Source organism: Palaemon carinicauda, chromosome 16 (assembly GCF_036898095.1).
Source record: "Palaemon carinicauda isolate YSFRI2023 chromosome 16, ASM3689809v2, whole genome shotgun sequence".
Classification (NCBI taxonomy): Eukaryota; Metazoa; Arthropoda; class Malacostraca; order Decapoda; family Palaemonidae; genus Palaemon; species Palaemon carinicauda.
The window spans coordinates 52,913,790-52,923,789 of NC_090740.1; positions in this window are offsets into that span (position 1 = coordinate 52,913,790).

A 10,000-nucleotide genomic window follows, 5' to 3' on the forward strand; every position below is an offset into this window, starting at 1 on the left:
ATATATACATATATATATATATATATATATATATATATATATATATATATATATGTATATATATATATATATATATATATATATATATATATATATATATATATATATATATATATATATATATATATATATATATATCGAGAGAGAGAGAGAGAGAGAGAGAGAGAGAGAGAGAGAGAGAGAGAGAGAGAGAGAGAGACCCATGATAACATTGATAAATACCAAAGCACCCTTGATTCTGCAGATGAAGTCTTCAGTGCAATTGATTAAAAGAAAGGGAAGCAACTATCTAGAAAAAGGATAATAATTGTCTTCCACCCTAATTATCCTTCTGAAATTCTGATAAAGTTTCTATATCAGAATTGCTTTGGCCGATGTGGTAACGTCCCTGGCTGGTGAACGTCACACTGGGGTTTGGATTCCGCTCAAACTCATTTTTTTTTTTTTTATTTGCTGTAATCTCACAATCCTTATGAGCTAAGGATTGGGTGTTTGGGGTAGCCTATAGGTCTATCTGCTGAGTTATCAGCAGCCTTGGTCCTAGCTTGGACGGAGTGGGGGCTTGGGAATACCTTTAGGTTTATATGCTGAGTCATCAGCAGCCATGGCCTGGCCCTCCTTTGTCCTAGCTTGGATGGAGAGGGGGCATGGGAGAGCCTATTGGTTTATCTGCTAAGTCATCAGAAGCCATTGCCTGGCCCTCCTCGGTCCTAGCTTGGATGGAGAGGGGGTTTGGGCGCTGATCATATGATAATATGGTCAGTCTCTAGGGCATTGTCCTGCTTAATAAGGCAATGTGACTGATCCTTGCTCTGCCATTTTGAACCTTTAAACCTCTAAGTTGTGGCCTTCGGCTGAAATAAAGAGGGTTAGTAATTAGAGATGATTCAACGAACGGGAAATGAATATGATAGTATTGAGATCTCTGAATTAACATTTATATTAATGTTGTAATAATGTATTCTAGGGAGATTCATAACTCGTAAGGAAAACGATATGATAAAGATTCTATTTTGGATTATTTAAATTTTTGAGATATTTTTCTATAAACAGTAATTAACTGAAAGATGAAATATATTCAGACTTATTAAAAAGTAATGAAGATTATAACGTCTATATAAAAACATTACACCAAAAATGTTATCCATCTGCCAAAGGGTAATCATATTTTTCTGTTGTTTATACTTTTGAAAGAGGAGTTTTTTTTTATTGTATAAAATTCTAAAGGGCAGTATAAAATAACTAATCTTTGCCTTTAAAAAGAAAATTTTAGGGTATTTCTTTTTTTGGGGGCAGTATGATAAAATATTTTTAATAATAACTTTCAGATCAGTGTGGTCAGAAAATCTATTTATTTTGCAATATAGAAATTAATCATGAAACTATCAATGGTAATATTGCGATGTATGGAAATTAAAAAAAAATATATTACTATTGTTAAAAACTATGAAAGTTTTTATCCTGGGTTAAAAAGATTATTTTTTTACTTATGAGTATTATCTGGCCTTCCCCTATAATTCCAAGTCTTAGACGAGTGAAATCTGATGAATAATGGGTTTTTAAAGTAGCTCTGATACTAATTGAAATATCTTATCTATTCCCCTTTTATTCACCATGATATCATTTTAATGTGAATTAACTTTAGGTAGGGGTTTTAAATGTAGCACTAAAGCGTCTCGTCTGCACAAAAAAAAAAAAAAAAAAAAAAAAAAAAAAAATTCTGTTCAGAAAGATGATACAGCTATATTTATTATAATATTTATTATGAGGTATCTCTTTATTTGTCAATATACTTTTCCATTGGCTAAAATATCACTCTCTTAAATCTATCTTTTATGAAGCATAGTGGGAATCAAGAGGACATTTTTTAGTTGAGACTGTTTAATTTTTTATTGTTTGATGATAGCTTAATGATTTGAAATGAAACTCATTTTGGTACAAGCAGAAAATAAATTGGTTACTAATCTGTGCCAACACTCCAAAGTAATTTGAAAAATGCCTGCTTTTGTTTTACTTATAAATTGTATTTTTCTCACCTACGTTTCTCCTTTTAAGATCATGGAAATGAATTAATCCCCAAGGTTGTGGTAGCCTTTTTGAAACGTTTTTGTTTAGCAATCTGTTGGATTATAGTTCAAGACCAGTTCAAGCCCAATGGTTTCTAGAACTGTGTGCAACTTCATCATACTAGCTTGATGGAGAGGGGCTTGCGTGTTGATCACATGTATATATGGTCTATATCTTATCCTTTCTCTAGGACATTGTCCTGTCCCTTGCCTCTGGTATTCATGAGCCACATTTAGACCTTTACAAAACAAACTAAAGCCTCTATTGAGATAAACTTTTATATAATAGAATTGTTTACAAATCTATACTTCAACTACCTGAATAAAAAAAGAAGTGAAATTGCTAGAATTCTATTAATGTTGGGTTACACGTCGGCTTCAGTTTAATGGTACTATGTTGAATGTGTCATCTTTAGTATTAATATGACTTTTATATGCCAATTGAAATTCAGTATTGGACTTGAGAGATGAAAATTGATGATATTTTAGTCAAGTTTTAATTACAGACTCATTCAGATGCAAACTGATACATGGTTGCTTTATTTAACACAGGACTTCAGTTTTTTGTTGCCTCTATCACCAGTTAAACTAGAGTTTCATGAACCTTATGCTAGACCTTCACTGAAAAAGGATTTCGAGACATGGTGGGATTTAGTCTTGCTTGGGTTTATCTTTGAAACAATCGCCTTCAATTAAATAGAGACACTGATTTAAAGGCTGAACTTCATTTCCTGAAAGAAATATCATACATTCCCTACCTTTTCAAGGTTTGAATCCTGCTGACTATAGTTTTTATTAGAAGTATCTTATTGGCTATTTTTCTAGGATTAGTAATAGGTATTAAGGTATCAATATCACAATGTGTGAAGTTAAAATCACAACTTATAACTTCTTGCTTAATAACCAAAACAGAAAAAAATATGCTAAAACAAATAAAACTTCCCCAGAAAATAGCTTTAAACACACGGTGAGAGAAGAATAAATGAATTAAGGATTTGAGATTTTTGGGCATCCTGACATCGAAGGTTATTGACGCCGATATCGTTTATTATAAATAAATAAAAAAAAAAATTCAATTGAAACCATTAAAGCAAATATATCATTATAAAAGTTAGATAGAAATAAATCTAAAAATGCTGCTAGCATTGTACAACACAGCCGAGATCCGAGAAATGATCTGGCTTCTACACTGTTAAAAAAAAAAGACGTAGTTTTAATTGGAAATTCTCCGTAAAAATATGCTCTTTTCTACCTTATTTTAGTAAAATATAAGCCAACGTTATTTCACCTTAATTTGTTATTATCTTTTACGAGTTGGTGACCGAAATATCACTCTTTTAAATCAATATATCCGTTTTCAAAACAGTAAAAATCCTGGAATAAATGTTGCCAGACATTTACCATTTTAATGCAAATTTTTTAATGGTGGATGTGAATGGAAATCTACCATATCACTGTTCAATATTAGCCTTTTACCTTTTCAAGGGGACATGTTGAAAAATAGGATTTCAATACAACGTTTGGGGGTAACGGTTCTTCAAGGTATTACTGCTGTTTGCAGCGCTATTATAATGTCATCACATATAGTTTTCGTGTTTAAACTTTCTCAAAGTTAAGTGTATATTCATGCTCCAGGTAGTACAGCAGTACTATAATTACTTATAAACCTAAGACATGTTTTATCTATTTATTTATTTTTTTTTTTTTTTTTTTGATAAAGAAGAAATATTTAAAATCTTTGTCATTACTTGTTCTGTATAATGTAAACTTGATGAAGTTTACTATATCATACCAGAGCTAGATAACTTGAATTTGAAGGTTAAGATGATTTTTAATGTCTAATCTTCTCGTTTATATGATCAGATTATTGAAGGACAACAAAAATCATTTATGCATAACGCCATCAAGTTACGATCCAGTACTTTAACCATATCTGTGGAATTTATCATAAATTATTTCCTCTGATACATTTCTAACTCCTTAGTTCATATGTTTAATGTATATAATGTATTTTCTTAATTCTATATTCATTGAATATGCAAGAACCATATGTAATAATAATACGAAAATCCAGAAGCAGCATATAACCAACTCATCTGCTTAGTTGAAAATCATTATATTGGCTGTTTCATAAGACTTTTTTATTTATATATTTTCGATCATGAAAAACTAGATTGAATTGTGAGTCTCCCTTATGTTTCATTTCGTTAGAATTGTCAAATTCATATTCAGCTTCATTGCATCTGTTTTAGTGGTGCAAGTGTAAAAAAAAAAAGAAAAAAAAATATTCTTTAACAAACTTTTACTTCCATCATCTGGTAATAAAAAATACGTGTCAGGAGTCCATTGTTCCCTCCAAATTAACCTATATTTTTGGCCAGTTTTTTTATCAACGATATTTTTCAGCTCAAAATAAAATGCTTTATTCTTTCTCCTGTTCTTTACATCACAGACAGGAGGATAATGCATAGCAAGCGTACGCGCTTCAATTTATTACTTGCAAAGTCTCCGTTACGGTTGAAAAATATTACTTCCGGAATGTTTATAAAGATTTTTTAAAACACAGTAAAATTTACATATTCAATATTCGGTTTATGATAATATAGTCTTTCATTCCTATATCACTAAAACTCACAAAATGTTTAGAGTATGTTAAGATACTAAAAGTAATTAACATATATCATTAAATGGAGTACATAAAGAGGGAAGTTCAGTTATTAATTACACTACACTTGAAACTTTTTATGAAAAACAATTACTGCACAGTTGTTTTTATTCAGTGATGAACATTATACATGTATTAAATTTCTTGTACGATCTTTAGAGATTTGGTTCTATTAAACTTTCGTTTCAGGAAGAATTCTTTCCCTTTTCAAATTAGATGCAATCAGCTGCTCCTTTTAGAGAAATATCAACCATACCAAATAATATTGTGTTTTATTTAATCAAATAACATAATTTACCTCCCACAAAAAAGTTGACATGGGATTTGGAACAGATATTGATTAATTGAAATTCAAATACTACCGGTATTAGTAAAACGTCGGCATCTAGTCTTCATATCTTAATTTTTCGTGATATAAAGATGTAGTCAACTTGCTACTAATACACAAATTATCAATAGTACACTTTCTGCAATACGAGTATAAAAGATGATATGAATATGAACTATATACTATTCCATTAACTTTTACATTATAAATTAAATGCAATAAAAAAAACTATATTTATATTTAGGCCATATATATGTAGATTTATGTATTCATATACATATATACTCACCCATCAAACGCATCCACATACACACATACAGGGATATAAATATCTCTCTCTCTCTCTCTCTCTCTCTCTCTCTCTCTCTCTCTCTCTCTCTCTCTCTCTATATATATATATATATATATATATATATATATATATATATGTGTGTGTGTGTGTGTGTGTGTATATTACACACACACACACACACACACACACACACACATATATATATATATATACATATATATATATATATATATATATATATATATATATATATATATATATATATATATGTATTGTTACGGGCCACTGGTTCGAGTCCAGCCTTGCTTAAGGGACTCAAGGGCCATAACAAAACAAATAATAATGGTAGGTCGCCAGTCAGCAATGATACAAGGAATACTGACAAATATATGTATTTACAATAATATTAAAATAAAAACTAACAAAAGAAAGGGGAGCACAACAGCTAATTATTTACATAATAATTTATGCCACGAGGAGCTTCGGATGGAGTTTGGGGGGGACCGTGGATGAAACTCAGGCACAGCAATCACGTTCCCTGGAAGGGGGAAATAAATTGAATTATTATCAGCACACTTACTTCTACCGGCTGGGAACACGATGAAGTCGTGTGGTTAAAACATTTAAGCAAATCAAATGAAAATGCCAAGCTTAGGGATTTAAACGTTACACATGGGAATCAACACTGTCACAGGGTGAATTAATTAAAACTAGGACTAAACGGCACACGTGGTCTGGGTATAGGGGATAGGATAAAAGGTTCAGTGGATAGGATTTTCTGTAGAGGATAAGGAAAAATGGGATGTGATAAGGAAGGGATGGGAGGTTGTGTAAGGATATTGAGAATCTCAAAATCAGACACCTTACCTTAGTAAAAGGACTCTAGTTCCTTCCCTTATGGAAGGATATGTAGATAGAGGTCCTGCCTCCCTGATGTCTTGAGGGTGAAGAGCGATGGTGGTTCCCTCAAGGACGTTGAGTGAAGAAAGGGAGATGTTATCCTCATGGAGGTTGAGATAAGAAGAAGCTCTCCAGTTTTCCCTGGGTAGATCAACCCCACTTGACCCCCAATGGGGGGGGGTGGGAATGGCCTGACCGCTGTCCTATTGGTCAGGCTTGATCACGTGTCCCCACATCCTTCACAGCTCGCTTCCCTCCTTCTCCTGGGACCTGGATGTTGTCACGTGACTCGTAGAAGGTAGCTGAAATTGAGATCTCAGGGGGAGTAGACTGGTATAGGATGGTTGGAGGGGGGTGAGACTCTGGGTAGGGTCCCAAACCTCGTGGCATTTTGACTCATGCTTGCTGGCGGGATCTTTTGTTATTTGAAAAAGGTGGCGAAATGACCGCCATTAATAACAGCCCCCATTTTAGCAGAGATTTTGTCCTTAACAGAACAAGAACTCTGCAAGCAAGGTCTGAAGCCACTAGCCTTAATGACTCCTCCCTCAGTGAGTCTCACCACGATAATGGATAAATATCTGAGCTGCAACTAGGGTCATTATTTTTCATTATTTTGACAGTAGATTAACTTTAAGTGCCACGTAGAAATAAGTATGTTGGCTGTGAGGCAGCAACTGAAAAATTAAAAAATGCAAAATGGAAAATTAAAATGTAAAAAAAAGGTTAAAGTTAAGTGACCTAGTGCAGTGGTAGGCATAAAATTGAAGAAAATTGGCTTATATGCAAAAAAAGATAAAATAAATACATAAAAATAAATTAAATGCAAATAATGATGCCAAGATGGCTCCTCAAGTTTATTTACCTGGGGAGACACCAAGGCCAATTAAAATTTTTCCATACAACCTAAATTAACCTACTGACTATGGCTACGCTATGGTCATGGCACTGTGCATTGGGCACTAATGCCGGGAAAACACATCTCTGTCACCTGAGTTCTTTAGGCGCTTGACCTTCCAGTTGTAGTTCTGGAGGTCTATGCCCCACCTCATGAGCCCCTTATTCCCATTACGTAGCTCAGTCAAGTAGGTTAGAGGATTACGGTACTTTAGGAATGTCAGTGGGAACTTTTGGTCCGCACAATAGGATCCAAGATGCTCAAGAGATGAGCCCATGCCTGAGAGCTCATTCTCTTGAGTTTGGAGTTTATCCCATGTCTGGAAGAAATTCAAGTAAACCCCACAGTTGGGAATTCCTGCTTGCACCTGGTGAAGCCAAAAATAAATTATGAGTATGGTCAAAGGTCGTGACTCCTCTGCCATAAAGTGGGAACCTTCGTCCTTCTGAAATGTGGCTAGGAAGCCATACCAATAAAAGAATTGTGTCAGTTCTGTGACACTAATGGATGGGATGAGTTGGAGCGAGGCCCTCGGCATTATTTGCTTATAGTTACCGGAGACTGGGCAAGGAGGGCAGGATGCTAAGTAAGCCTTAACAATCTCGTGCAAGCCCAGCCAGAATTGATGCTGGATCATCTGGGTGGGGCCTGTTACCCCAAAGTGTCCTCTCAGTCTCTCATGGGCCACGCCTAGCATCGACAAGCGGAGATTACAAGGGACAACTACTTGCCGGCACGAGACCTTAACAGGATCGTGAGAACCTCGGGTGATCTTAAGGGGCACCTCATCCCCTAGCAGGAACTCAGCCTTAGAGGGGTTATTTATTTCCACCTCGCTCGGGTAGGTGGGTGCCCTGTGGTTTATCGCCATCTCACCCATCAGCTGGAATCTGCTGAGCTGTGCCTGGCTCCTGATGGTCTCTTGGTTCTCCTCTGAGACCTCTGGTCTGTTGGAAAGCATCATTGCTTTAGCTGGGGAGCACTCTCGGGTACGGGGCTTAAACTCATTGCTGGAAGGGGGAGACTCTTGGGCCTCCTCCCTTAGCCAAGCTACCTCACCCAGGTCAATGGTACCTAGCCAGTCGTCTTCCCCTGTAGGTTGTGTCCTCACAGTTTTAGGCTCCGGCTTGGCAGCCTTCATGCACCTGAGGGGCACTCGCTGTACACCCTTCATTGGCTTTTGACCCAAGCTTGAGTTGTAGCCCTCACGTGCGAGATCACTCCCTGCCCCCAGTCCACACTTATTGCCAAGCTGGGACATGGTCGCCTTCAGTTCCGATGTAGGGAGTTCCTTGGTGAACCCTTCAATGCACTGGTTCTCTCTGCAGTTGTCCTGCTGGTCGTTGATACCATTAGGTTGAGGTAGCGAGTTACTGAGCTGGGCTAATCGAGCGTCTATTTCCCGCTTCTTTAATTCATACGCTCTCGCTCTTTCTCTCGCATACTGCATCCTTTCTTGCTCCGTTCTTCTCCGGGCATTGGCTTCATCCGTGAGTTCCCGCATATACCTTCCCAAGGCCTCTCCCTCATAGCCTTGTCTTTCTGCCAAATCCACAAAATCACTGATTTCAGCAGCAGTCATCTTGCTAAGTTTTTGTGGAGACAGCGACAAGAAAAAAACTCAACAGCACAAGGGGCGATGTTGACCGTGCAAGAAATTACACATAGGGGAAAGACGCTCTAGCCTTATGCAAGAGTCTCATGGAAGGAAGGATGAAGATGGAGCTGGGGGAAATGCACAATGGCTGTAAAGAAATGCCTCTCGAGAAAGAACTAACACCAAATAGTAATTGGACAGGAGCCTAACTCAAAAACCAGGGTCACGACAATGGGTGAGCTTAGGCTGTCCGGTTGTAATGCGTCCAAACAAGTAACGATATATTTGACAACTGTGCTACACAATAAAATTTGGAATCACAACTATAGGTGACCCTCTATGCTAGACAAAATAAACTGGAATCACAACTATACAGTAGGTGACCCTCTAGGCTAGTCAGGAAAAAAAATGAGATCAAAACTATGGGTGACACTATGCTGGACGAAATAAAATGGATTCACAATTATGGGTGAACTTTTATACTAGTCATAAAAGAAATGGAATTACCACAATGGGTGAATCTCTATGCTAGTACAAAAAAAAATGTAATCACAACAATGGGTGAATCTCTATGCTAGTCTTTGAAAATTTGGAATCACAAGAATGGGTGAATCTCTATGCTAGTCTTTAAAAAATTGGAATCACAACAATGAGTGAATCTCTATGCTAGTCATATAGAAAAGGAATCAAAACAATGAATGATCCTCTGTGCTAGTCTTAAGGAAACAAAAATGGAATCTCCACGATGTGTGACCCTCCTATGCTAGTCTTAAGGAAAAAAAATGGAATCTCCACGATGTGTGACCCTCCTGTGCCAGTCGTAAGGAAAAAAATGGAATCTCCACGATGTGTGACCCTCATATGCTATTCTTAAGGAAAAAAAAAATGGAATCTCCACGATGTGTGACCCTCCTGTGCCAGTCGTAAGGAAAAAAAATGGAATCTCCACGATGTGTGACCTTCCTATGCTAGACTTAAGGGAAAAAAATGGAATCTCCACGATGTGTGACCCTCCTATGCTAGTCTTAAGGAAAAAATGGAATCTCTACGATGTGTGACCCTCCTATGCTAGTCTTAAGGAAAAAAAATGGAATCTCCACGATGTGTGACCCTCCTATGCTAGTCTTATGGAAAAAAATGGAATCTCCACGATGTGTGACCCTCCTATGCTAGTCTTAAGGAAAAAAAATGGAATCTCCACGATGTGTGACCCTCCTATGCTAGTCTTAAGGAAAAAATGGAATCTCCACGATG